The sequence below is a fragment of the Melospiza melodia genome, chromosome 5, assembly GCF_035770615.1.
Source record: "Melospiza melodia melodia isolate bMelMel2 chromosome 5, bMelMel2.pri, whole genome shotgun sequence".
In the NCBI taxonomy this organism is placed as follows: Eukaryota; Metazoa; Chordata; class Aves; order Passeriformes; family Passerellidae; genus Melospiza; species Melospiza melodia.
This window is the reverse complement of record NC_086198.1, coordinates 96,808,547-96,836,357: the sequence shown is the minus strand read 5'-3', so window position 1 is coordinate 96,836,357 and position 27,811 is coordinate 96,808,547. Positions and strand designations below refer to the sequence as shown.

The following is a 27,811-nucleotide window of genomic DNA, read 5'->3' as shown; positions in this document are numbered from 1 at the left end:
TCATCATTTGCCTTTAAGCCCAACCTAGCTGTGTGTGGTCCTGCTATGACCAGCAGGGACAGACACCTCCAGGTGACAAATCATCCTCTCCCAAGGGAAACACCTAGGTTGCTGCCTACCTTTCCGCACGGGCTACAGACAGGCTGTGTGACTGGCTCTGCCTAGGTGGCTAAGGATGAATGAATCGAATCAGATCTTAAGCCACAGAGCTTTAGTTTCCATAGAAAAGTTGCTTTGGGTGGGTGAGAACAGCATTTTCTCTAATGCATGCTCTCACAGCTGCTGAGTAGCCCTGGGCCACACTTACGGCTTCTTTGAGCAGGAGCAAACTTTAGATGTAAGGGTCATGTTCAAAGCTGCTTTCCAGCCTTCCATTTGTGCCACAAACAGTGCTGTGCAGTGGAGAAAGGCTCTGCTTCTTGCTGCAGGATGGCATTATTCTTGTTTCATTGTCTCTGTCAGTGGAGCAAAGTTTAATGGAAGAGGTGTGCCTGCTGCTCATTTGGCACACGGCTCTGTCAGGCCTGGCAAGGGTCTGATTTTATTATCAAAGTGTTCCCTGGCCTCACAATCACCAGGTAAAATTCTATAGCTCATGAAGAAAGCCATACAAAACCATCATAATGGTCCCTTCTGGCTGCTCCAGACAATTTCTCCCCCTTGCATTAACTTCGTATCTGTTTGATCCCTCTAACTTCATGTAATTCAAAGGAGAATTGGGCTTTTTCTGAAAGCATGCCTTCAAAGCTCACTCCAAGATGGATGTGCAAGAAGTAGAAGTCAGTTTTCCTGATGAGGGCTTACTCAAAGAATCAAGGTAAAATGTGCATGAGTTCTTCCTTAGAGGAGCAAGAAATTAACAGAGAAATGAATGGGAATCCTGAATCTATCGGGGATCATCATGCCCTGTGCTGTGTATAGCATCACTTCCTCATGCAAGTGCCACAGCCCTCTGCTTTTCCACCAGTCTTATGCAGGCAGGATTTTCCCCCTAATTTTTCTTTTGCTGCTGTTCAATTCAAATTCTACCACATTTATGTAGCACTTTCCAAGTGTGCAATTTCACAGCTGAATGGGAGGTGAAGCTGCAACCCAGCCCATGGAGTCACAGACATCCCTGAGTCTCTTCAAACACCTTCTCCTGCTTCCCCTCCTATCCTGGCTAGCAGCACATGGAAAGTTTTTGTCAGGGAGGACATTCTTGGGCAGGAAGGAAGTGAGGACTGTGGCCAGGAGCCATTGTGGCCACCTGCTTGGATGGTCACTTCAAAGGAGAGCAAACCGACAACCCCAGCGTGCAACCCCACCAAGCGCTGGACATGTCTGCGTGCAGAGTTCACCCACATTTGGGGCTGGGGCATGAAGGACCTTTGCCCAGGCTGTGTCTGACCTCAAACAGCAGCAGCAATTGGATGATGGGGCCAGCAAGAGCTGAGCCAGCATTGTGCTGGATGTGCTCTGTGCTGCAGTACATCTGAGGCATGCCATTCTTCCCACATACACTGCTGTACCCACCCAGTTATGAAAGAGCCCTTGGCTGCCTGCCCTGCTGCTCCAACATTGCATCTTTAGCCTGAATTAAACTCCAGTCCAAGCCCTGCTCATGCTCCTTGCCATTATTGCTGTTTGGAAGGAGAGCACTCTCATGGTTTAACACCCTGGAAAGACTCTGAGGCAAGAGTCAGCACACAGCAAGAGGCAGGTGGACCTATTCCTGCTTCTGTGTGGCTTGTGCAGGTCAGGAACAGCAATGGAAATGCTGATAGAGAGGCATTAACTGATGACAACAACCACATTATTAATTTCCATATTAAATCTCTGGAAGATTTGCTTTCTGGTTCTACCCACGTGCTGATATCCAGGCTATCCCTTTCATGGTGCAAAGTTCTATTTCCTGAAGAGAAGGGTCACTCACAAGGAGGATTGAGGAAAAGCTGCTTGTAGGAATGCAGTAGCAAAGGGTTCAAGGATCCTGAGGGGCTCCCAGAGAAATAGCAAAAGGGTTTCTGTCTCTTGTAGGGAAAGGCAGGATGACCTGGTCTCCTGAGGTTAGACAAGCAGCCAGGTTCTTGTGTGTACTGGTCACACCTTTCTTTCATTTATTATATTTTTCCTTCACAGCTGAGCTCTCTGTATTTGCCCTTATTGTCTTTGCATGCAGAGTGTAACCTAACTCTGGGACCTGGCTCAACACCCTTTCTGTCCACAGGCCCCTTAGGTAGAGCTTAGCAATTTACTGCATCAAAATACCAGAAAATGGCCAGTGTGAATGGGCCGTTGTACCCAGTCCTTTATGGATGTGACTTCACATGGATCTGCACTGGATCTGTTTTATTAAATAGTAGTAAGGAAACAAGAAACGGGAAACAAAAGATCCTTTTGTAGATGGTAACTCCTGCAATGTTCAGAAACCAAGAGAAATGAGGCTGTTCTCAGCTCTTTGTATGCATTTATTCCAAATAGGGCCAAAGATCACAGGCAATGTTGTTTCTCTATGTTTCTAACCAGAGGGGCCTATTCTATCACCATTACATGGTGTATTTCTGGGACACCCTCTGCTGGGATGTGATGAGTAGCCTCACCCATTACAGTAACTGCTGTTCACCACGGCCTAAGGGTGACAGAAGCAGGTGACAGAGAGACATAACACAGATGTGACCTTGTCTCAATACATCTGGAACAAAATTTATGCAAAACTGAAGTGAGGCGTTGAGGACAACTCAAAAGTTGCCCCAGGAACTGGTGAATGCCACATGAGCAGGGAGTGAGGGGTCCTGCATGTCAAAGGAGAGCCCTGAGTTTGTAAGAGTTTGTTTGCATTACCTGTGGGTTTGAGTTATGAGATGCAGCATTTGGCTCTGCATCTGAAGGTAATTGTTTATAGTGAATTTTACGACTGTTTACAAATGTGGTTTGAAGAAAACAATGGAATATGTACCATGTTGTTTTTCCCCAGGTCTCCAGTCCATTAAGCTTGTATTATTTAAAGTGGCTAGACTAGAAATTTAAGTCATTGTTATTTATATTAGTGATAAAGCTAAGGATTCAGCTGAGCTCCAGGCTGCATTCTGAGAGTTGCTGTGTCAGGGTTTGAGAATGGTCTTGATCTGAAATACAAAAGGATCAAGACAGGCTGGTTAATCCTATGATTAGATATTCCCATTAGAACGGGCCTTCACTCCTGTTCCTATTGCAAGCACCTTGTGTGGCCACAGTCAGCCTTTTCAGGTTATTTTTGGGGGTATTTATGGGAAAAAACCCCCAAAACCAAAATATACCACATTTAGGAAGACCAAGATCCCCTGGTAAATTTAAGTGCCAGAATGCTGAGATTAATTTAAAGCATTTTCTGCCAGGTATGGGGTAAACCAGCAGTTCCCACCTGCTGAGACCTGCAATCTCCACTTAGCTCAACATGAGAGACTCAGCCCAGGTCTGTAATGGCTGAGGGTGGTTTCATTGATGTTCAATGCCTTATTTGATAGCCATTCCTACTGAAACATCATTCTGGTTAGCAAAAACAGAGAGGAGAGATGCTTGTGCCTGAGGAGCAAGGAAAAGATGCAGAAATTATGGACAATGCCCTCAGCTGCCGTGCAGACTAGCTGGGTGATTGGGAGAGAGTCTGCTAATCTCTCAATAGTCACTTCACATAATAATAATAATAATAATAATAATAATAATAATAATAATAATAATAATAATAATAATAATAATAATCCTTCCTTCTTCCTAGTCTTTGTGTTTGCTATGTAGCTTTTCAAGTCCCAAAGGCAGGAAACATTGGTGTGAGGTGTGCCATGGCTGCTACCCCAAGGCCACTGTCAGGTGAGGAACTTCTGGGGGCAAGAGTGTTGGAAGAGCTCACAGCCATGATAACAGAAGCAGAACCTTTATTGAGCAGACAGAAGGGGCTCTGGAGCTGAAAAGGGCAGGAAGATTAAGCCCATCATGCTGAGAAGTGCTGCCCCAAGGCAGACGGGGGAGTTGCAGAGGAGCTTGCCTTGCCAATGAACACTCTACCTGTTTGTAGAAGATTATACACCTTGCTCTAGGGCTGGCAAGCCAGGGCTTATCTGCTTCAGAACAAATTCTGACAGAGGCTGGGTGCCATTTCTGTGCCCCAGGCTGCTGTAAGCTATTCTCCTTCAGCAGCAATTCTCATAGGATCTCAGTCCAAGGCAGGGTTCTAGCTACCCTGAAATGTAAGATCCATTGCAAAATCTGCAGGCAGCGGTGCTGGCAACTCAGGGGTTTCCTCTGGGCCTGGCATGTGCTTAAACTACTCATGAGCTATCTGGGCTCCTCAGCTTGATTTCCATCCTTGGTTGACTCATACTTTATTTCAAGGATTGTTTGCATTTTTATGCCTCTGAGACTAGGTCCCGTGGGAATCCTTCCCAAACTCGCTGCATTGACCTCCTGTTTTTCCAGCACATAACCCCTTCTCAGAAGAGGCCATTTGATCCTCCACCATAAATACATGAATTAACACTTTATGCTTTTATGGGATTTTGCCTGAGTTTTCCAGTTTCACAGCACCTTTGAAGATGGGTTCAAGGTTTGATGGTGCCAAAAAACTTGGTCTAGTGGGTGGCATCCCTGCCCATGGCAGGAGGTTGAAACTAAGCGGTCTTTAAGGTCCCTTTCACCCCTAACTTTTCTGTGATTCTGTGGTTCTGTGATTCTCTGATTCAGGCCATTTTGCTATAGTGAGATTCAAGGGAAGAAATCAGAGGAGCATTTTGAGAAAGCTTCACCAATTCTCCAGGTAAATCAGTCAGTCACAGGTGTCAGCTTGGCCCCAGCCTGTTAACAAGCTTAACATCCATTTTCTAATAGACCTAACCAAATAGTTTACTGAGGTAGACAACTCAGAGACAGGTACAGGATGGGAGAACAGATCTGCTATAAATCTCTTCTGGCCCTATGGGGAGGCCAAACACCTCTTTGTCAAGTCTTTATTTGTACATGAATGAAACAAATTCTGTCCCACCCTAATTATGGAGGGCAGTCTGTGAAGGTCGAGCTTATGTATTCATAGAAGAGTGCCCATGAATAAAAAAAAATAATTATATACGTATAGGAATTCACAACTAGTACCTACCAAAGCTCATTTCAGTTATCTGCACCTTCAAAATAAACAGTGCATCTCTGTGTGTGCACTTGCACTAGCAACCAGACCTAGTTTTTCAATAGGAACCCACAATGTCATGGGGGGTTCAATGGAAAGGCCAGTGCAAGTTGCTGACACTCTTAATCCATTGCACTTCCAGGGCAGATGTTGCTTCCTGTGACCATGGACCAGGGAAGCAGTACCCATAGATGCACAGCTAATATTCAGATATCAAAGGCCTTTTCTGCTTGTATGTGGCCCACTAGCTGTCTGTTGGATGGTAAGCCTGGGCATGGATTTGGTATTACCTGGTTAATCATCAAAGAAAGCACATCCCCCTGAAAACAACCCAAAGAAATAATGCTTCCACTAAAATGAGATGGATGTTCTGGCCAGAGTCAGAGTACTCTTCCTATGCCTCTGATCTGTGAGACAAGAACCTTCAACCATGAAATATGTACAGGAATTTACACTTTGAGTGCATAAGATAATGGGCAAGTAAATTAACAAAAGGTTTGCAAAGATGTGGAAAATCTTCTGGGTGGTGAAAGAGGAACTTCTGGGAAGGTCTGGAGCCAGATGCTTGGGCCGGCCCTTGCTGCTCCCTCCCTGCTCTGTGGGCACACTCATCTGCCTCACAGCAGGAGAAAGGAGGCTCCTGAGGGGTGGTGGGTCCCAGCCCAGCCTTTCACACATCTCAGGGCTCTGTGGCTTGGGGATGGGGTGGCTCTGGTGGGAAAGGATGCCTGCTCTTGGCTGCCTGATGGGAAAGGAATCCATGGGCCAGCACCTCCCAGCTCCTTGGCTAAACCCAAGGTGCCTCATGCTCCTCTCTGATGTGGTTTGCACTTTACCAGAAATGCTGCAGCTGCTGGACCCAAAGAACAGAAAGCTGTAGTTGTTACAGCAAGAAAACATCACTGAGTCTTGCTGATTTGCAATAATGCTGTTCCGTCATGGGTGTTATCCTGAGAAACTTCAATTCCTTAGTCCCTTAGGGTTTGTGGTCAAGTGAATGGCAAAGCCTCAATCAGTTCAAGAGCAAAAAAACTGGGATTTTATTCAGGTAGGTGTTTCTTTCCCCTCCCAGAAATGTGATGAGACCACATCCTGTGCTGTAATCAAACAGCACTTGTGCTTGTCAGTCATAGTCCCCCTGACCCTGCTCTGTACACAAACCAACACACACAAACGTGCACAGAGTCCAACTGAAAAACAAAATAAAACCCTAACAAAAAACCCAACCAGCTTTCTCTGAAATAATTTTGGCAACACTCCTCTTATTTAATAAAAGGTTGTGATACAGTGCAACAATACACCCTGCATGCCAGAACAGGAAGAATGCTACTTTTGTGTAGGTAGGGAAATAGTGGTGATGTACAAAGGAGATACTGTTTTTCCAACACTTTGGCCAAACTTTGCACTTAGCTTCTCATGTCGGGAGAGGGTGTGACAGTAGATAGGATGTAGCCTTTGAAACTCCATCTCCAGAGAGAAAAGACAGATGGAATCCAGCTGGCGGATATCACACACGTTCTCTGTTCTCCTCCATATCGCAGATCTGATAAACACAGAAGAGTAACAAGCCTTTATAGAATGCAGATGAACAGAGGAGCCTATCTGTATGTAAAAGAGAAGGGCCTCAGTTGACTGAATGCTTATTTCTCCTAAATGAGCGTTAACTCCCACGATCTCATAAAGCGAGAACCTACCTGTTCGAGGCACACATCTGATTATGCACATACAAATTTCTTGACCTCCCATGGCTGTTGTTATCCCGATCTCATTTAACATCATCTCATGTCAGACTGACATGGGTATCAAGGAAAGGCCATGCAGGTAGAGGCTGTCCAGGGGAGTTTGCTGGGCTGTGTGAATCTCTGACTTGGAGAGAACAATTGCTGGTCTGTGATCATCCAAAGCATGCACTCTGCCTTTTAAAATAAAATCTTAGAAACCTGGGAATAATGTGCTAAGACAAGTGTTGTGTGGTGATGGGAAGCAGGAAATGGTAGCTGTGAATACCTGAGCGTGAATGACTCATGCAGTGACCTGCTTTGGCTCTGCTGTGTCCTCCTGTAACCTCCCCATCTTCCCTGCCTCAGACAGAGCTGCGAGGCTTTGTCACCCAGAGGACTCTGTGATATGGCTCTGTGCTCTCCAGCAAACCTGACACAATTAATAATACAAGATGCCTAAATTAGGATCTGATGTTGCTCAGGCTATTACTGTGCGTTTCACCTGTGCAGATATTGGGTCACATTCTAAAATGTTTTGATTAATAGAGGATGAATTTTTATCTCCTTTTACCCAGTAAGGCAGCACTGTCCTAATGGAAAGTGAAGCCATGACAGAAGGTGGCATTATGCTAGTTTTGATTTCCTCCAAATACAAAGGAGCTGATGGTGGCATGAACTCCCTAAAGAGGGACATTTTATGTGTATATTCATTTAATTCAGCCCTCTACTGGGATGGTACTCAAACATCTTTTTTCTGTTTTCTCCTGTATAAATTACAGCAAAGCATTTCCTTCCTTTTGTGCTATTCTTTTATGGATGAAGGAATTGGTGTCACACAAAGGAAATTCCAGAACGTGGACTCTCTATCAGTATCAGCAAAAGACTCAGTTGTCTCTTAGATGTCAGCTCCTGAGCTTGGCCCACTGCTATCATTTAAATCTATTTATAATTTATGAGGTCATGGCCATAAGTTTTTATTTTAGTTCTCCCCAAAGGAAGCAGTGAAACTAATTTACAAAAGACTTCTGGACTCTGCAAAGACACAGCGAAATACAAATAAGATCCCAGGTTGTTACAGAAATGTAGAATATTGAACCTTAAACTCCAGTCTCCAGCAGGGGCCACATCTGCAGCTCCAGAGCATGTAGCAATCTCCTCTTAACCCCTAAATACTTTGGAGCCCCTCTGGTTTTGCCTAGTGGATTTCAAACCAAGAAAATAAACCCATAGCAGTAAGATACCTAAAACCAGGGTATAATTTTAAGAAGATTTACCCAAAGCCAATTGCACTGAGTAGGAAAAATCTTCTCTTAACTTTCACTGAATGACTTTACCCACTCCTCATGTATTTTTTATCTCAGCCTTTCAAACTGAAATTGTGAGTTTGTAGAGCCCAGCTCCTGTGCCTGCAGAGAGGCACTTCTATCTGTGTCCATTTTGAAGCACATGAGGCATTGTGAAATTCTGAGCCCAAGTGCCCAGTGCCTTTCCTGCTGTGCACTGCTGCACACTGGAAACTCTGCCTCAGCTCCAGCTCTGATTCCCCTTCTCAGGACAGCAAGCACATGCCATGCTTTCCACCTGATGGCTGAAAACCACAGATCAGGAGAGAACTCCTATCCCTTGAAGGATAAATAGTTTTTGCAGGTGATAGGTTCCATCTGTCTGACAGCAAGATAAACAGAGAGGCAGAAATTGAATTAGAAATGCACTTTAAAGGGGAATTTTTTCATGTATCTCTTAAATTTTGTTTTGTTTTTCCTGAAGTCACTATAGAGACTTAACTCTCGTTATTTCCCTATTTTCAGCCAATTAAAATCATGTTGGTTATAACATTAGAAGATAATACAATATATTAAGGGGCTTTGGGAGCTGTGGATGCTTTCATTGTTTCCTATAATTTTTCAAGGGTCCTTGGTTTATCTGCCCTTTAACCCAAGTTTGATTTAGATTATTGAAAAAATGTCTTTTAATGCATGGGATGGTTTTCCAGCAACACATGTTCTATGTTTTGTTACTTTAAATAGATGCAGTTTCCTTTTAGGAAGATTCCCTCTAGGAAGATTTCTTTTAGATGCCTGAATTCTAAATGTCCTTTCTATATAAGTACACAATATGGAAAAAGGACAAACCTAACCCAAGCCTGAAATAATTGAATTTGGCATTTAAGAATATTGAAGGAGTGGTGACAAGTTTTGTAGTAGTCATATACAGCAGAGAAGCTCTTGTTGTGCAGTGGAGTAGAAGCTCATCAGCTTGTAGCTGATTTGGGAATTCTGTTAGATCATGTTCCATAAAGCACCAGGTCCAAGTATTGATACTTGCAATTTGAAATCACAAAGGTATGAAAGCTACACAGCTACAGCCAATAGTTCTGCTGCATCCCTGAGGAAACAAGGGGTTGAAGTTTTGCTTTCCTAACTAATTTCTCTGGAGTTCACTTTTTTGCACTGGCATCTGTGACACAGACCAGGAATTTTATGAAAAGCCTGCCCTGCAGTCTGAATTCTGTCCCAGACTCAAAACTGCTGTGAATATTCCCCAGAGAGCCCCTGCTCAGGGCAGCTGTCAGTCACTTGTCCTTTGGCTTCTTGAGACAAGTTAAACATTGATCTTGATCAGCTCCTGCTTCTTCCACTTTCTGCTCTTTCTCTTAAGTTTCTACATCTTCTGATGTTTCTGGCTTTTTCTCTGGAGCTTTGTTGATGTCACATCTTTGTTCTTCACTATGGTTAATTGGCATTGACTCATTTATCCCTGTTCTCACACTTTGCAAGTGTTTGTGGTCTATGTACTCACACTCAGAATAATGGGCTCTGAGTCATTGATAAAGCAGAGAATTTTCTTGAAATCTTTAGATCTGAGCTAGTTTCTGGACAGAATAAGAGATCTTAGACTCTACAGGCACAAACCACAGACTATCAGCTCAAGCTAGACAACATGAACATAAGAAAATGGGTCCTTTTCAATACCCCAGACAATTACACATGTTTTATACAGAACAATACAATTTACAATTCAGTTCCTGCCTCTTTTCACCTTCATGGATCTTCCCAAGCTTTTTCCCAACAAAGTGTTTCATATCATTCCAATGGTCACAAGAAAACACTGTCATGTAATATCAGTGGTATATTTTCTGCAGTAAAAGGGAAAAGGACAAGACCTGAACTTCTGAGACTTTCTTCTTATCAGAAATATTCCACAGCATTTTCTGTGTGCCTGGAAAGAAACTTCAATACAACAGTGGCTTCTCAAACCAGGACTGGAGTCCCACATAATGGTGGCCGGTGTTCATCAGGTTGTTCCACTTAAAAAAAGGTAACTCCTTAACTAACAGACACAAGTTTGAAATTATAAAAAAATATAATTATGACAAAATATTATAAAAATATATTTTTATATTATTTTGATAATATTTATATATATTATATAAAATATTTATATATAGAGAGAGATATTGATATATAATTATTGTCAAAAATACAAATGAGAGCAGAATTGCAGAATTTGACATCATCACTGCCGATCTTCTTCCTTTGGTTACATGTTCCTCACTGCACCTGGAAGTAAAGAATATTGCTTGCTGACTTCCTTCATACTTCCTCTCCTATTTTTTTAAGGCTTTCTAATTATTGTACTATGAAAGAGAAGGGAAAATATCAAAGACAGGCATGAGGTGGAAGAAACAGGATTCAGCATCAAGTAACTTGTCTACCTGACTGCTTTCCAGACATGAAAAAATTGCCTGAGAAAAGGAGAGGAAGAAAACACAGATAGAGAAGGCCCCTTTAATCTAATGGCCCTTTAAGCATCACAGGAACCAAACTAATGCCAGACTCATTCATATGAAAAATAAGTCAGCAACAAAGACGATTAACCACTGGAATAGTGCAGAGGGAAGTTGTACAATTATTTCCTATGTTCTGATATCTTCAAATCAGGACTCTATTCTGTTCTGTAAAATATGCTTTGATCAAAGAAATTCTTGAATTTGACACAGAGGAGGTCAGCCTAGATAAGGTGGTCATTGCTCTGATGCCAAAACTCTACAAATATGTACCTTCAGAGAGAAAGGCCAGACTGTGGTTGCAGTCTGGCATAGGGACACCAGAGAGTTTGGTCCAAGGCCTGGCTGTGTTACAGATTTCCAGAATAATCACAAGGAAGTTGTGTAATTGATCTGTGCCTCTGTTCACCATCTGTAAAGTCTGGAGAATAATCCTTCTCCTGTTCCATTTTTTAGCTGTTTGGGGTATGGAAAGCAACTTATTAGTGTGGGTACAGACCTTGCCTAAGGTCTGCAAGGGCAAGTATGTAAGCATCACTGCAAAGCACAGATATCCATAAGGAAAACTTGGTGGTGCAGGAGGAAAATATATTAGTAGGGAGATAAAGAAATGCCTTTCTTTCAGCAGTAGCCTCCCGAGTGCAGTTAAAAAGCAGCATGTCAAAGTGTGGGGATGGTCACCCAGCCAAAGAATTATGATTTCATCTCAGGATGCTTCTAGACACAAATAGCATCCAAGGCCTCTTCATGAGGGAGCCTCTCACTTCCTCCAGTGGCATTTGCAACATTGCAGGCATTTATGTTCTCAACAACAATAATCAAATGACCAGTGTCTGTCTCTATCCATGCACAATGAAGACTTGTGCTCTCTTTGCTTAGCTAAGAAACTTTGTGAGCTTCTGCCAAGAAGTGAAAGATCATTTTGAATGGCTGGAACAAACTCAAACCATGTCCCAGGGAGCTGGAAGGCTCACAGGCCTTGTCCACTGCCCAGCTGCTCCTCCCTTCCCTGCATCTCCATTGTGTCTGTGGGTCTCTAGCACTGCAGGAGCTCAATTAGCTGCTGCTCCACCTGGTAGCTGGACTGTCTTCCAGCTTTGCCCTTCTCCTGTCACTGGGGCTGAAATATCAATAGCCTTTCATGGCATGGAGGAAGTGGGTTTTAGGAAATGAGCTGAGCATGAGCAGGGCTCCTACCCAGCCAGGGAGAAAAGGGCTGAATCCCAGCTGGAACCTCTGAGCACCATCTCAATGAGTCCTTATGTGAGCTGCTCTGAGTTATGTCTGCTCCAGAGAGAACGGGCACTTACACAGCAGCCTCTGCTCAGATTCCAAGTGCACAGGGCATGCTCTTTGCTCCAGAAACTTCTGGGTTCAGTCCCTGGTGGTGATCAACATGGACCTGCATCTGTGTGTGTGCATATCTATATATCTATCTATATATCTATCTATATATATATCTATACACACACATATCTTTACACACACACACACACACACATATATATATGTGCACACATATTGTAACATAACATGCATAACAACCCTTCACATAAAAAAGGGAAAGCACTTCTTTATCTATAAAAATTATTGCTTTTTCCATGAACAGAACTACTTCAGCACTGAGATTTACTCCTAATCAGATATTTTATTTAAACAGAGAAAACAGAGCTAGCAAAAGAAAGCAGTGGCCACCTGTACCCAGATTTTCTTGGGCTATGCTAAGGGTTGCAAGGAGAATAAGAGGCACCATTGTTTCCAGTTCCCAGTATTCCTCAGAAGCCTCACCAAGCCACAAGCATGACCAGTGTCAGAATAAGGCACTGAAAGGGTGCCTTAGGAGGGTTTGGAGAAGGAAAGGAGGAGACACCTGTTGGGATGAGTGGAGAACCATGTCAGAAATACAGTGAGACACAGCTCCAGAGAGCTACAAGATGCACTTGTGCCATCCTGCCAAGTCCTCCTTGGCACAAAGTCTCTGTCTGTGATCCTCTTAGTCTATTGCTGGGTCCCTGCGATATGTGTCTATCTGCTTGCTTCAGTAAACCCTTCTCCTGCACTAATCTCATTTAACAGTTCCACTGACTTGAAAAGAGCCCAAGTAAAATTGCTGTGCAATTTCTGCTGGCGCTATTATGGCTGTATCACTTGTCAGCTTTCATAAACAAGATAAATATAGTTAAAGCATCAGATATGAAGAAATTTGGCGTGTTACAACAACTCATCAGAAATATTTTTTAAAAGGTACCTTGTAAAAAAAGAAACAAGAGGATGCCAGAGAGGATAAAAACTTCAATTTTCTCTTTTTGCAAAATTCTTTTGCCCAAGGAGGCTGCAAGAGCTCAGTGTACACTGCCTTTCCAACCCCACGTGCTGCCACACACAGCAGCTGGACCCACACTGGCTCCCTAAAAGCAGTGCGTTTGATATCAGCCTCTGTATCTCACAGAGCCTCTCTCAGATTGCATCACTGGGATCCAGCTACCTGCAGGATAAAAGGCAGAACATCAGGAGGCATGCAAAGCTGGAAGGAGGGGGGAAATATTCCTGTTCCTCTCAGCAGGGGAAGCCCCTACTCAGAGGTGATTTGTGACGTGTTCTCACAGCAGAGGACACCCTCTGAAGGGGCTGTGTGAAAGGCCATCCCACACTGTTCCCCACACAGGTGGTTGGTTGGTGCCTGCAGCTATTCCCTGCCCCACAGAAGACAAGAATCTCCCCTCCAGCACCTGCATGAGGAGGCCAAGCCCAGCAGCTCTCCCCACGCCCAGCAGGTGCCCACGCTCTGCTCCCTTATCGCCGCCAGCAGCAAGGGGATGGTGATGGAGAGATGGGGGAGATAACAGCACAGCCCCACAGGGCTGACCAGGGCAAGGGGCACAGGAGTGCCTTGCTCAGGGACTCTCCACAGGGTGGGCCTGGGCTCCCCTCGCTGTGCAGCCCTCAGCCCCCTCAGGGACTCTCCATGGGGTGAGTGGGCCTGGGCTCCCTCGCTGTGCAGCCCTGAGCCCCTCAGGGACTCTCCATGGGGTGAGTGGGCCTGGGCTCCCCTCGCTGTGCAGCCCTGAGCCCCTCAGGGACTCTCCATGGGGTGAGTGGGCCTGGGCTCCCCTTGCTGTGCAGCCCTCAGCCCCCTCAGGGACTCTCCATGGGGTGAGTGGGCCTGGGCTCCCCTCGCTGTGCAGCCCTCAGCCCCCTCAGGCCATGTGCAGGTCAAACAGCACCAGCAAACACGAGGCAGCTGTGCTGAGACCTGAGCCCGTGGCTCCAGGGAAAGGAGGGGCTTCCTAAGGTCAAGACTCCTTCTGGAAGAGATTGGGGATCACAGGAGAGGCTGTATTAGCTCCTGGCCAGAGAGGAAAATACCAGCCCTAAAAATAACTGAATTATCAAGGCCAGTGACAGAGGTCAAGACATTGATGCTCAGGAGATGAAGTAGCTGGTTTCTGATGTTGTCTGAGTGCTATTCAGTCCATAAAGCACTCCAATAATGATACACCTCTCATCGCTCATGCAGTTGTAAAATATAATGGGGCAGATTTTCAGCATTAGGAACGTTTAGGACATTTATGATGTCACTTTTTTTTTTCCCCAGAAATATTGAACACCAAAGTCTTGACAGAGGTACTTGTGGGGAGGGGTGTTGAAATTTGATGGTGGCAGACAGGTCAGGATGTTATGATCAAATAAAGACCTCTTTGTCTTGTGGCATCTTGCTTTTGAGGAAATAAAATTCCCATCTCTCCACACCTGTGCCTTTCCCATTGCAGTAAGGAGCAAAAAACATGCAGTATTCCTGTGGAAGGTAATGGGAAAATATTTTCCTGCATTTAATTGGGGTAAAGCAGTTATCTTCAACCATTTCCATTTCCCTCAAAGAAGCAAAGATTCCCACTCGAGCTGTGTCTAAATTGTGTGACAGAGATGAATTTGAGCCCTTTTTTGTAGTCATGTGGAAGGTCCATCCAGTTGATCCACATGTAAACACATCTTCTCCTTAAAGACAGGAAGATGCAGTCCACGGGGATGCCAGGCTCTTGTGGGCTGCAGGCCCTGGAGCCCAGGCACCTGCAGCACTGCAGATCTCACCACATTGACCCCAGACCAACATCTGCAGTCTCAAATGGATCAGAACTTACACAATTCTGGCACCCCAAATTGCCTAATGCCAAGGAGCAATCAGGGAAAGTAAGGAGAAAGAAACTGTGAGTTGAAATGAGCTCACTACTCTTCTCATCACCTTGGGTCTAGGAGGCTCCCTACTGCTTTCCTGCTAGAGCTTTAGACTGTGGTTTTAATTAGTGACATATTTTATATTTTATATAATAAAGTATTTTTCCACTGATTAGTTATGCTAATTTCTGGGAACAGCAATAAATAGTCTAGAAAAAAATACATGCTAGTGCATTTGCTGTGAAGACAGTTATGACCTGTCATATATATCAGCGGGCTGTTATTGATCAGAATGTTAGTTTTATAACTTTATGTACTTTCTGAACATTTGCAACCTTCTTTCAAGTAATTAAAAGTCACTCTTCATAATAGACAATAATTTACTTCATAAAAATATATAGTCCCAGGAACACTGGTGAGTAAATAGCCTCAATCTGTCCATGTTTATATAGACTTTTCCAGAACTTTAAGGCCTATAAAAATTAAACAAACTGAGTGTGTGTCTTAGAAGGGTAAGAAAAGTCTTTGTCATTCATCTTTGGCCATTGTAGTAAGTCATATGCCAGACAATTTGTCATTGAAGGAGAAAGGGAAGAAGAACACTCTCCCAGGAGAGAAACCTTCACTGCTTTCTCATGCACCACTTCAAGGTTCTTATTAGCATGACTGCTACCGTTGTTCAGAGTTGTCCTGGGGCCATTGAACTGCAGCCATGCAGGAAAGCTGGGTTCAAACCAGTGCTGATTTTTCTCAGCGGCTTTCCTCAGCCAGTGACCTGCCATGTGGATCACAGCTGGGCTGGGCCTGAGCTGGCTCTGGTGGGACAGTCTCAGCTGCTGCTGGAGTCACAGCAATGCCCGTGACAAACCAACTGTGTGTGTGTGAGAGCATGAGGGCTGGACAATCCTGCCTCGAAAATGTATTTAAAAGTACCAGTCCCCAGTGGCAACCATGAGCCTTGTCTCTCTCTGTTTCTCCTCCCTGGTTGAGGAACCCTGGTAGCTGTTTTGTCCACAGATATGGAACAGCTCCTGGGATGTGGAGGATCCTGCTTGCTCTGGTTTTCACCACCTGCAGCAAGCGGACCTGAACCCACAACATCCTTAACTGCATTCCAGTCCAACCAAAACACAGGCACTAATCATATGGTTACAAAGTCCTTCGGTGCTTCAGATGGAAAGATTTATGTCCTCAAAGCCTTGGCCAGCCCATTATTGCTCATTCATTGTGTTTGCCTACAAGTTATGACTGCTCTTTCCATTTAATTTTTAATGTGGCTGTAGCCTTGCTTCGCTAAGCTCCAGGAAAATTGTAAAGGCACTGGCTGTTGCTGTGGGCCTGTAATCTCTTGGCAGAGGCAGTGTGGGCAGGCAGAGTCTCTCCCCATTGCACAACAGCTCCCAGCACCACACTCTGACCCTCATGCAAGAACCACGTTTTTCTTCAAGCAAGTGTGCAGTGCTCCAGTCAGGTGCTTGAGCCAGGAAAAGAGTAAAATGTCCCAGCTGAGGCATATGGACTCAGTGAACATCTGAATCACGCACTGGGGGTCTGCATGTGGTTTGTTGCTGTTCATAAAGCTCATTGCTATGCTTACCTAGTGTTTCTCTCCTGTTTCATTTTTACTGAGTGCTCATTGTCTCACTATCAGTAGTCTGGGTCCTGAGGGGAACTTTAATAATTCTGGCCCTTAGATTTTAACTCAAAGCAGATTATATTACTATGACATTGGAATTTAGTGACTTAAGATGTTTTCCATTCCAGTTGTTTTTATTTAGGCAGCATATCCCAAATTGTCTCCTCATTCTAGCTTTCCAACACTTGGACCTCCTTTGCAGGTGTACCCAAACTGTGAGGCCTGATGCTAACTATCAGCAAACCACCTACACAGTGACCACCATCCAAACCTGGGCAAATTTTTCATATATGGGCAGGAGATGGTTTTCCTGATGCCAACAGTACAGTGTACTGACACATGCACGTAGATCCCTCTGCCCTGGAGCCCAGGTTATTCACCCAAAATGCAGGAGGTTCTTGAATGTCTCTGAAGCACCTAGAATTTCCAGAAAGGACTAGAGATGCCCAAAATGCCTAAGAAAAGGCAAGAATGGAGAGATGCTACTGCAAATCTGCATGGTCTGGGTTGAATTTGTTTCTTTCCCAAACAACTGCTTTAGGCCCAGCAGCTGCAGTGTTTCTGGTAAAGTGCAAACCACATCAGAGGGGAGCAGCAGAGGTTTTAGCCAAGGAGGTGGTGCCCAAGCATCCATCCATCCCTCAGCAGCCAAGCCCAGCATCTGCCCTTTCCCACTGGGGCCACACTCTGGTGGCCCCTTCAAACCAAATGCCAAACACGAAATTCTGCTGATCATGCCAAGCACAAGCTGCACAGCAAAGAGCCTTTGCTGAGGCACCAAGGTCTCACCCCATTTAACAATTCACAGGGACCACAACCTGCTTCTGCTGCAGTGGATGCTGCTCCCTGGCATCCACTGGCTGCAGGACAATGAGGGTTCCCCCAAAGCATCCCAGACACTGAGGGCTGTGTCCTGCCCTAGTGCATGTCTGAATCACAGGAAACCCAAGGCAGACCCTGGCTGGGGATGGAGCCCCCTCTGTGACAGAGCTGGAGTGTCCCAGGCACTGGTGGGGTGCCCAGCACGGGTCAGTCAGGGCAGGGAGCAGCAGCCCCAGCCCACGTCACCCTTGGCAGAGTGGCCACGGCAGTGGGACACAAAGCCAAGGTGCTGCAGGTGATAAACCATTCACAAGGGCTGGGCACCCCATGAGGGAGGGAGCGAGAGGCACCCTGAGCTCCTCCATTGCTTCTCCTTTGCTCCTCCATTGCTTCTCCTTTGCTCCTCCATTGTTTCTCCTTTGCTCCTCCATTGTTTCTCCTTTGCTCCTCCATTGCTTCTCCTTTGCTCCTCCTTGTTTCTCCATTGCTCCGCCTTGTTTCTTGATTGCTCCTCCATTGCTTCTCCATTGCTCCTTCATTGCTTCTCCATTGCTCCTCCCTATTTCTCGATTGCTCCTCCATTGTTTCTCCTTTGCTCCTCCATTGCTTCTCCTTTGCTCCTCCCTGTTTCTCCATTGCTTCTCCTTGTTTCTCCATTGCTCCTCCATTGTTTCTCCTTTGCTTCTCCTTGTTTCTCCATTGCTCCTCCATTGTTTCTCCATTGCTCCACCTTGTTTCTCCTTTGCTCCTCCATTGCTTCTCCTTTGCTCCTCCATTGTTTCTCCTTTGCTTCTCCTTGTTTCTCCATTGCTCCTCCATTGTTTCTCCATTGCTCCTCCATTGTTTCTCCTTTGCTCCTCCATTGTTTCTCCATTGCTTCTCCTTGTTTCTCCATTGCTCCTCCATTGTTTCTCCATTGCTCCTCCATTGTTTCTCCTTTGCTTCTCCTTGTTTCTCCATTGCTCCTCCCTGTTTCTCCATTGCTCCTCCATTGTTTCTCCATTGCTCCTCCATTGTTTCTCCTTTGCTCCTCCATTGTTTCTCCATTGCTTCTCCTTGTTTCTCCATTGCTCCTCCATTGTTTCTCCATTGCTCCTCCATTGTTTCTCCATTGCTCCTCCATTGTTTCTCCTTTGCTTCTCCTTGTTTCTCCATTGCTCCTCCATTGTTTCTCCATTGCTCCTCCATTGTTTCTCCGTTGCTCCTCCATTGTTTCTCCATTGCTCCTCCATTGTTTCTCCTTTGCTTCTCCTTGTTTCTCCATTGCTCCTCCATTGTTTCTCCGTTGCTCCTCCTTGTTTCTCCTCCCTCCCCTGCCAGTGCTGTGCCAGGAGCATGGCCACAGGCACCATTCCCTGCTTTGTGCATTTGTGGGCTCAGCCTCTGAGGCCAGGAAAGGCTGTTTCCTCCATCTGTCTGTACTTAGCTCGTGTTTTATGCAGCACTACACCTCTCATGACCCACAGGATCCACAGCCCTGGCTACTGTAGATATTCAAAGTTCACTTGGACCCAACGGGAGTCAACATTTCCCTCCTTACTCTCTGTTTGCAGTTTCTCACCATGGGCAGCAAACTGCCTGATTAATAATTACAACAATTAATAATTACAATAATTAACTTTCACCAGATAATAGGAAAAAAAAGCATCTGATGAGGTTTGTGGTTGGTAATCTGGGGGTCATTTAAAAAAAATCAGTGTAGTCAATAAAAAATGAAAGCACCATTCCTTTGTTTATCAAATGATTTATTAAGTGTTTTATGCATCAAAGACTATGCACTGTGATATAAAATAGAAAACTAAGGGAATTTAAGTAGCTTGGCTCTGTCCATTCAGTGGTGGTGATGTCTTCCAGTCATTGTTAACTCTTAGAAATTACTATCTTGTGAGAAAATTTTTGAGTGAAATTATTTTCAGAAATAGAAAGACTTTTTTGTGGGGTCCACATTATTTCCTCATGACACCTGTGTACTTTTTGAAGTTAAAAAATCACCTTTGTGTCAGAAATCCACCTGTTGGAGATATAAGTTATGGCTAAGGATAACATTTTCAAACCTGATTGTCCAAACTAGACTTCTAGAAGGAAAAACTAAAAAGAACTTAAATCAAGGGCCTAACATTTTATCAGAAACATATGTATTTGTTTATTTAAAGGAGCCTGTGCATTAAGTCTGTGGATGAGAAGGCATAAGCCAAAGTGTCAGAGAAGTCCCCAACAGCAGCAAATCAGGATTCTCTAGTAAAAATTTGCACTCCATCTTCCGTCTAAGAGCAATCACATGGATACATGGTGGGAAGGAGGGAGAGCCTGTCATGCTTGCAGCTGGTAAGGAAGACACATTGATGTCATCACATAAACTTTAAAATGTTGCTGTCCAAATGAGCTAAAAATTTTTAGTATTTCTGAACACTGTTCCTCAATATATTATTTGTCTTTGGCACCATTATGCTTTCTCAGTGAGAAATTATGATGGAACAATTAAATTTGAAGCATCTTGCCCCTGGGTTGGCTATATCCTGGGCATTAATCCTCTAAAAGTGCTGTGGATATACTAATTGGCAATGCCTCATGAAAAATAAAGGTCACTCTAAACTTATATATTTATTTCCATCTTTTAGATTATAACATTGCGATAAAAGCTTCAGGAGAGGATGTTTCCTAAGTGACAGGCAGAGATTAATGACTTTGACTTTTCCTTTGGCCATGCCAGCTCCTCCCAGCTGGTCATCAATTCCCAAGAAATATGGGAATTCCCTTGAGTGTTTTTGGTTTAACTGCACTTTTAATTCCATGCCAGCCATTAAGAGTGGTGCCTCTTGCATGACAAAGACACCTCTTGAGTAACAGCTTTACACCCTCCCACTTTATTTGGTACTTATATCCCAGAAGTCAGAGAGGAGATTTATTCTGACAATTATTTAATTATAAATAGGGCTGTAAGACCAAAGCTGGGAACCCAAAGCTGCTCCCCCATGAGGAAGGTACACCAGGAGCTGATGGGGATGGAGACTGCAGACGCACAAAGGAGCGCTGACTCCTGTGCTGCTGCCCAGCCCCTCCTGGAGCTCCTGGCACAGAGCTGGTCTGCACAGCTCCAGGCAGAGCTGCTGAGCCCCCAAGGTGGGGCATGCCTGCTCCTGGCTCGGGGATGAGGCACGGAGAAGGTCCCAGAGGTGGCAGATACTCTGCTCTGTCCCTTGAGGCAGATTGCTCAGGGGTATTCCTCAACTTGCTCCAATTTACAGCCAAATCCAAAATCCTAGTCAGGCTAAGCAGAGCAAATTCAATAATAATGGTGTGTTTGAGAGTCAGATGTGCTGGTCCAATGGCAGAAAGGCACAGAAGTCACTGTTCAGTCTGAGTGAGGAGCGGTGCTTTCATGTATCTGTAGGATACAGCACTGCCAGAAGAACTGGAGCAAGGTGCATTTATTTTTACTGATATGTCTTTATTTCCTAACCCACAGACTTTGTAGTTATTGACAATGATTACATATCAAATGGAATCCTCATCCAGATCCCCATTTTAAACAATTTTATATGGGGGATTTTTCAATCCATCCTTTCCCAAAGGCAGTAGTTATAATTTTGTACAAACATGTGGGATTTACAGGTGCTTACCTCACTGTGTAATGCTGATGCACAACTGCTCAGCAATTGAACAGTGTAGTGATGGCCAGGACAAGGTGACCTGTAAATGATGTACACTTTGTGCCTAAATGTGTCATCCAAACATAATGGAGCACTTTGCACCTCTGTGTCCTCTGATCACCTCAGAGCCACTTTGTCAGCTCTGATGACCAGACAGGGAAGGATGCTCCTGTTTTATAGTGAAATAATCCAGCAAGGCAATGCCTGAAGGAATGAAAGACTGCTTTGTTGGGTGAGTTAAGAACAGGTACAACTGATACTGTACTAAAAGCCTTTGCTGGATGCAAAGTTCATGCTGACTGAACTTTGGATTTTTAAGTTCAGGTTAACTGCTGAGTCTGGACTTTCTGAAAATTAACTTAAAAAAAAGAACAACCCAAACCACCTCTCAACCAGAACTGGGAATAGCAGAAATATCGATATATTACAGAATTGAAACCAAGTTGTAACATGGACTTTAGGGTGCAGAATCACTCTGCACAAAGCTTAATAATTTTAATCATGGGCCCAGATACATGTCTTGGCTCCTATAAGGGTGAAAAAAAATAAAGCTTGTTTTAAATATATTATATTTATAAATAGGTATGTATTTGTCACTTTTCTTTAAGGAATAGGTTGGCTAGAGAAAAAATTCTTGACAAAAGCTTCCGGGGATCCTCACTTAAGAGCTGATTTCCCTGTTTCCAGCAGGAACACACAGGCCCAGCATAAACCAGTTAATGCACATTGTTATCACTTGTTCTACAGCAGTAACCAAAGCTCTCAGCCATGATCAAAGACTTGCTCAAGATCATGTAAAAACCTGCTACAAGACAGGATTCTCTGCCAGCTTCCCCTGAGCATTTTTTCTTCTGTTTTTCCTCTTTCCATAAGAGCATTTTTAGCTTTAAGGTTAGAAACAAACCAAAATGCTTCTGAGCAGATAACAAGTGGCTCCTCCAAAGGGAGGAGGTTGGGGTGGGGAAGGCAAGGGCGGAGGAGTTCCTAACAAACCCTGCTGACCTGCAGGGGAGCTGTAGCAGCCAATTAACCTCTGCAACACGGGGATTTCATTAATTGCCTGAAATGGGAATGGTGATATCGCTGCCAGACATGGGCCTGGACACTGCCACGAGGTTCTGTGCAGGAAGAACAGCCCCAGACACAGAGAAAATAGCTTCAGGCTCTTCTGGCCTTAAAGAGGGGGAGGGAGAAAGGGCAAATAGCGTCTGCATTAAATGTTTCTATTAAAGTCAACTGCCAGATAATTCATTGCAAATTCAGAGTACCAGCTTTGTAATGAGTTTTGCTCGCCAGAAATGTAGATGTGTCAGAATCAGGGGAAAGTTAGGCAATTTTCTCATGTGGTGTATACGTATGTACAGCTCTTTTTTGATGTTTTGCCTCGATTGATGCAGGTATAGCTGTTATGTGAGCAGGTGGGAAGGTTCAGCTTAGAGGAAGAGGATTTAAAGATGTAAATACCGAGCCAGTAAGACTTTTCTGGAGTGGCTGGACTAACTACCCAGACCCTGCAGCAAATACACCTTTTGGGCCTGAATCTGAGAATGCACAACTGAGAGGTCTCCTTCAAGCCCTGACTCAGACATGCACCTCCTAGTTTAACCCACCCATACCAGCCAAAAATTAAATTATGTCCGTTGACTCCATGCCAAAGCTATTGCCTTATTTCTGCTAACCTACAAGGTTATTTACACATTGCTCCACCAGAAATTCCTCTGGAACAAACGCATCTTTTCACACCCAGTGGAGTTGGCCCATCATGATGCTCTGAAACAAATGCACTATTTCTAAAGAACACAAGTGACAGACATGAATTTTGCTGTAATCTTCTGGCTGCACTTCTATCAGGGCTAACCACAATCCATCATTACTTTTTCTCACGTCTGTTGCTGTGAATCAGCACCAACCCTCCCTCCCCACCTTGGCTCTGGCCTAAGCAGGGCTCACACACATTATGCAAGAAAACATCAGTCCTCTCACAAAGGAGCTAGATACATTCTCAGGTTCCTTCATGACACGAGGTAATCATCACCTTCCCTTCTGACCCCAAAGATTTCTAAACCCATTTGAATTCAATGATTGCACTGCATTTCTATGCCAGCCTGTAAGAGAAAAATAATTTACCCAGTCTCAACCTAGTGGGTAGTAAAATATGAGTGTACTGCTGGCAGCAACACTGCCATGTAGAGAGACAGAGCAGGGAGTATTCCTTCACTGAGTAACTTTACCTCTGTAATATTTTCTTATTGACACCTGACCATTGTACTGAGCTTTTGCTCAGTAGAAATGTCCCTTTTGACATAATTACATCAAATCACATGTCTACATTGCTTGACATATTTACAAATTTGAATGCCCTTATCATTAATTTGTTTTGCAACATTGTTTTCAGCTGTCCTTAGAGTGATTACATTGAATGACATGAGTGGTGTTAATTAATTAATATTTGTTCATTTCAGGTAGTAGAAATTCCATGGAAAAGTTGTGTTGAATAGATTCATGGCAGGCAATAATCTGTTGCAAGTACACAGCTAATTTTTCTCTTTCTTTCCCATTAGACCATTAGAAGGTTTCTGTAGTAAATTTGGCCATTTCCATAAGACTTTAACTCCATTAGTCCATGTCTTAATGGGATTAGAGAACTGTTCCCTCTCACATTTTTGGTTTGTCACGTGTCCCCTTCTGCCACCTCTAGAAAGGACAAACTCTGTACACATCATAGAAGTTATGGACCAGCACAACAAAGACCTCTGTCTCTGAGGATTTTGAACTTTACCCAGCAAGGCTTGGTGTGGGAGAAGTTCCTGTGCCCTCTGTATGAGCCACATATTTTTGGTCTTTGCAGATATCTCCCAGAAGAAACTGTAACTGCTTTATCTTGTGAAACACTCAGAAACAGGAAAAGTCACCAAGATTCAGGATAAAAACATTTAGACTTTTTACAGAAGGCCAGGAAAGTTTTTATTCCATAGAAGATCACCACAGACCAAACACACAAGTGCTAAGAACAGCCTTTCCTTTGGCATTTTTTCACTGTCTTTTCCAAACACAGATGAAATCAAGAACTGGGGAACATGCAGTTTTGAAAAGTTTTGCTTTGACTTTCTGGGAGAAAGAAGTCCCAGAAGAGGTTTCCAGAACTGAGTAACTGAGTAATGAGATTGAGTTGAGTCTTCTGCTCATGCTGTGTCACTTTATGCCTGAGGAAGCCTCTCTCCTATCCAGAATGTCCTGGGGTGACTGCATAGAAATACAGAGAACAGACATTCAAAGAGCTTTCTCCAGGGCCACCAAGGTCACTGTGGAGAGCAGTGCCAGGCCTGGCTGTGGTGCTGGAAGGTGGCAGCATCTCCTGGATGTTGACAGGAGGGTTTTCCCCATGGCAGTACTGACCTGAGGGCCCCAGCTCAGATTCTGCTGTAGGTTTTACCATCTTGCTCCACCCATGAACACCTATGGAAATATCTGTCTTGCTTCTGCTGGGTCTCCATGCAATGCCTGACAATGATGGCTTTGTCAGATGTGTAGATCACAGGAGGTATCTCCACAGCATCTGATAATGTAGGCATGCATTTATTGAGGGAATGATGCCAGTTTAAATCACTTAAGATTCCTGTGCTTATGGATGTGAAATTAGAAGTGTATACTTGAACCAATTTAATCAACAATCATTGTTTTGCCTGCTGTAGGCTATGAAAACAGACTTTTAAACAAATTTTATCTTGGGCCTTACCCCAGCTATCTGCACACTGAAGTCCTAACAATGTCCTGGCTCCTGCTGGGAAAATATTAAAAATGTTTAATACCCATTTGTATATAAATAGTAATATCAACAACATAAAATCTACTTATGGCCCAATTCAGCAGCCAGAGCTCTTGTTCTTTCTGGTTGTCACTTTGATAATGCAACACAATCACAAGGGCTTGCAGTGCTGTCTGCTTGGTGTGCCATCATTCATAACACATTATCAGAGTGACAGCTGGCAGTAACAAGAGGCCAAGTGCCAGATATGCACGGTGCATCTTTCTGAAAAATATTTCCCCTTTAAAAGGCAGATAGGTTGATTAAGGAGTGAGGGAATTCCTTCCCCTTCCCCAGATGGCTGAGCTGATTCATTGGAAACCAACCCAGACACAGCTTGTCAGTGCATTGGCAAAACTCCACGCTCCACCTTCCCTCCTCTATTCAGGTTATGTCCCATGGGGTTCATCAGGAGAATTCTCCCTGACAAGGATTGAAAACAGTGATCTACAAGCACTGAGCATCACCACTTGCTTTAATTAGGCAGGACTAAAAGCTTGTGGAGGATGCAGTGCAGGGGAATACCCTGGGAGGGTCCTGTTTGCATCCTCCTGCTCTGTGTTTGACTAGGCTGCTTCCTCTGTGGCCCTTGATTCAGGCCCAGACCCTGTGCCCTCAGAGCTTCCCCGCCACCACAAATCCTGACTTCAGGCCCAGACCCTGTGCCCTCAGAGCTTCCCCGCCACCACAAATCCCTGCCTCCTCCCTCAGGGAGGCTCCTTCTCAGGCACCATCTCCAGGCATCCCCACCACCCTGCTCTGATCCAGCCTGGCCTGTTGACCAGTACTATTGAAGAGTCACCCCTTTCAGCTGCAGGAAGCAACCTGGTGTATTAAACCCTCTCTGTTTCACTAAAAAGTCCTGTGACTTCACTAAAAACCCCTCAAAAGGCAAGAAAGGAGTTGTGTCCCCACACAGAGGGTGCTAATTTGGAATGTCCAATGAGTTAAAAGAAGAGCAGCACTAGAGAAGATAGCTTTATGAATTGGTAGAGTTAACTGGCTGCTATTCCAATATAATGCCAGCGGACTGTACAAGACTCCACAATGTTCTCAGGGATGTGGGGAGCAGTGTGTGTTCCCTGGAAGAGACCCAAGATCTAGATTAAAATCTCCCAGAGTTAATTTAGGAAAACAATAATATTTAAAGTTGGAAGGTTGGAGGTTTTTTTTAAGCTTTATCCCACCATGAAACATGTGATCTCTGGGCCTATTTCTTGTCCACATAGATCTTTCCTTGTGGATTCTGTGAATAGCTGGCCCCACAACCTTAAGTGGGAGGACCTAACAGGAAGTTAATAAATTAGTATTTTGATACTCAAATAAATAGGAGTTTTCAAGAAATGTTGAAGTGTGTCTCCAATTAAATTATTGTCACAACCCCAAATGCTTAGTAAACTGATCAGCACTAGTTAGTTTGTACAGAGCCCAGCATTGACACCAGTCTTGGCTGAACTTTTGCAGCTCTTTTAACTCCTTACAACTGCTCACCTGAGGTAATGTCCTCACACTTCAAGCATTTATTCCTAGAGCAGAGGACAACTTGCAAAATGGGATCTGGACATTTGCTCAGCTCTCAGAACCATCCAGCTGCCATCTAAACCACCATGGCATGGTGGTGTCTGCCACACTCCCAGGTGAATATTTGTGTTGTAGGGCTTATACAAGGTCTGGGTGTGTGCTGGGGAAAACATCCCTGCTGCTCCAGCTCTGCCCTGGAGGATGCTGTGCTACACAGGCACAGAGAAATAAGAAAAAGAAATTATTTTCCCCAGATGTTTGTGCTCATGCCTGTAACAGAGGCCAGAGTTGTAGGGTTTCATTGTACACCATAACGTCTGTTTTCACCCCTGCTTCTCCATGTGATGTTGCATAAATGCATCAAGTTTTTCTCTTTCTCTTCACCTGCCATTTGAACTCTTTTTTCACCCCTTTGCATGTTGCTGTGTGCTATGAAAGTCTAAGTTTTACTTTATCAAGGGTTAGTTGCAGTTTTGTTTCTGGTGTTTGTTCTTCACAGACCTCGGCTTTCCTGTAAGAGATGGAACAGGTGAGGGGATGAACCAGTTGGAGATGAGGACTGGCAGGAGCCCCAATTTCAGTGTGTGCACCTCCTTGTCTGAAGCAGGAATCAGTGTGTGGAAGGTAAGAAGCCACCCTTCCTCATTATCCATGGTGACAGAGGGCGATGCTCAAATCTCCTTTGTCTTCAAGAGCACTTTTCATTTAGTGAGTCACCAGTGGATTTGTGCTGAAGCACCTCTGAGTGTCCCGTCTGTAGATGGGATCATTAGCACCTGAAACCTGCCTTGAGCAACATTTTCAATTATTTATTTCAAGTATTTATTTCAATTATTTATATTATAATTTCCAGTGGGGTAGATGTCTACTCTACGCAAAGGTTTGTTGCAGTGTTATCAATTCTGGAAAACTTTAATTTTGTTTTCTAGTCAGCAGAGTCCATGCTACAGAACAAGCAAATAATAGTCCAAAAATACCAACTGCAACTAGTTCCCCTTCCTAAAGTAAAACTGAGCTGGCAGCATTATAACTGCATGCAAAATTGGGTGTACACAGGTTTATCTATTTACACAATGTTAATGTGTAGATAAGGCCTTAACAGACATTTTAGTGTCCCTATCATCTCTGAAAATGAGACTTCAGGGGTACTTCAAGAAATTCACTTTAAAAAAGTTAATCTGCACAAAAATGGAAAAAGAAGAAAAAATATTTGTTGCTTCTGGAAGCTTTGCTTCCACAAGTAGATTTTACAAGAAGACAGATATGTCAATGCACCTGGGGCTGCCTCTGTGACCTGTCAGAAAAAAAGGATTTTTGTGATGTCATCACCATTAAACATTCCCCATTAGCAGCCAGTATCTAGTTAGTAAGTACTAGCAAGTTCACATTTGCATTTTGGCTTTGCAATTAAAGTAACAAAGCATTTTAAAACTCTTCTCCTTCTGTGTCTAACTAAACCAGCACAATTACAATTATAGCACTGCTCATGGAATTAATTTATGAATACCTGGACTGCTGAGGCCAGAAGATTTTGATCAGAAACCATGACACATATTAGCTGC

The 27,811-nt window shown here is 44.1% G+C and overlaps 1 long non-coding RNA gene across 1 annotated transcript in view; it reads right to left on the bottom strand.

The window, feature by feature from the left end:
* Positions 1-6,376: 6,376 nt before the first annotated feature.
* Positions 6,377-27,811, bottom strand: part of LOC134419111 (uncharacterized) — a 38,587-nt gene continuing 17,152 nt past the window's right edge. Inside the window, exon 2 of the long non-coding RNA XR_010027981.1 lies at positions 6,377-6,677. This is a non-coding gene — a long non-coding RNA (uncharacterized LOC134419111). The remainder of the gene's footprint in view (positions 6,678-27,811) is intronic.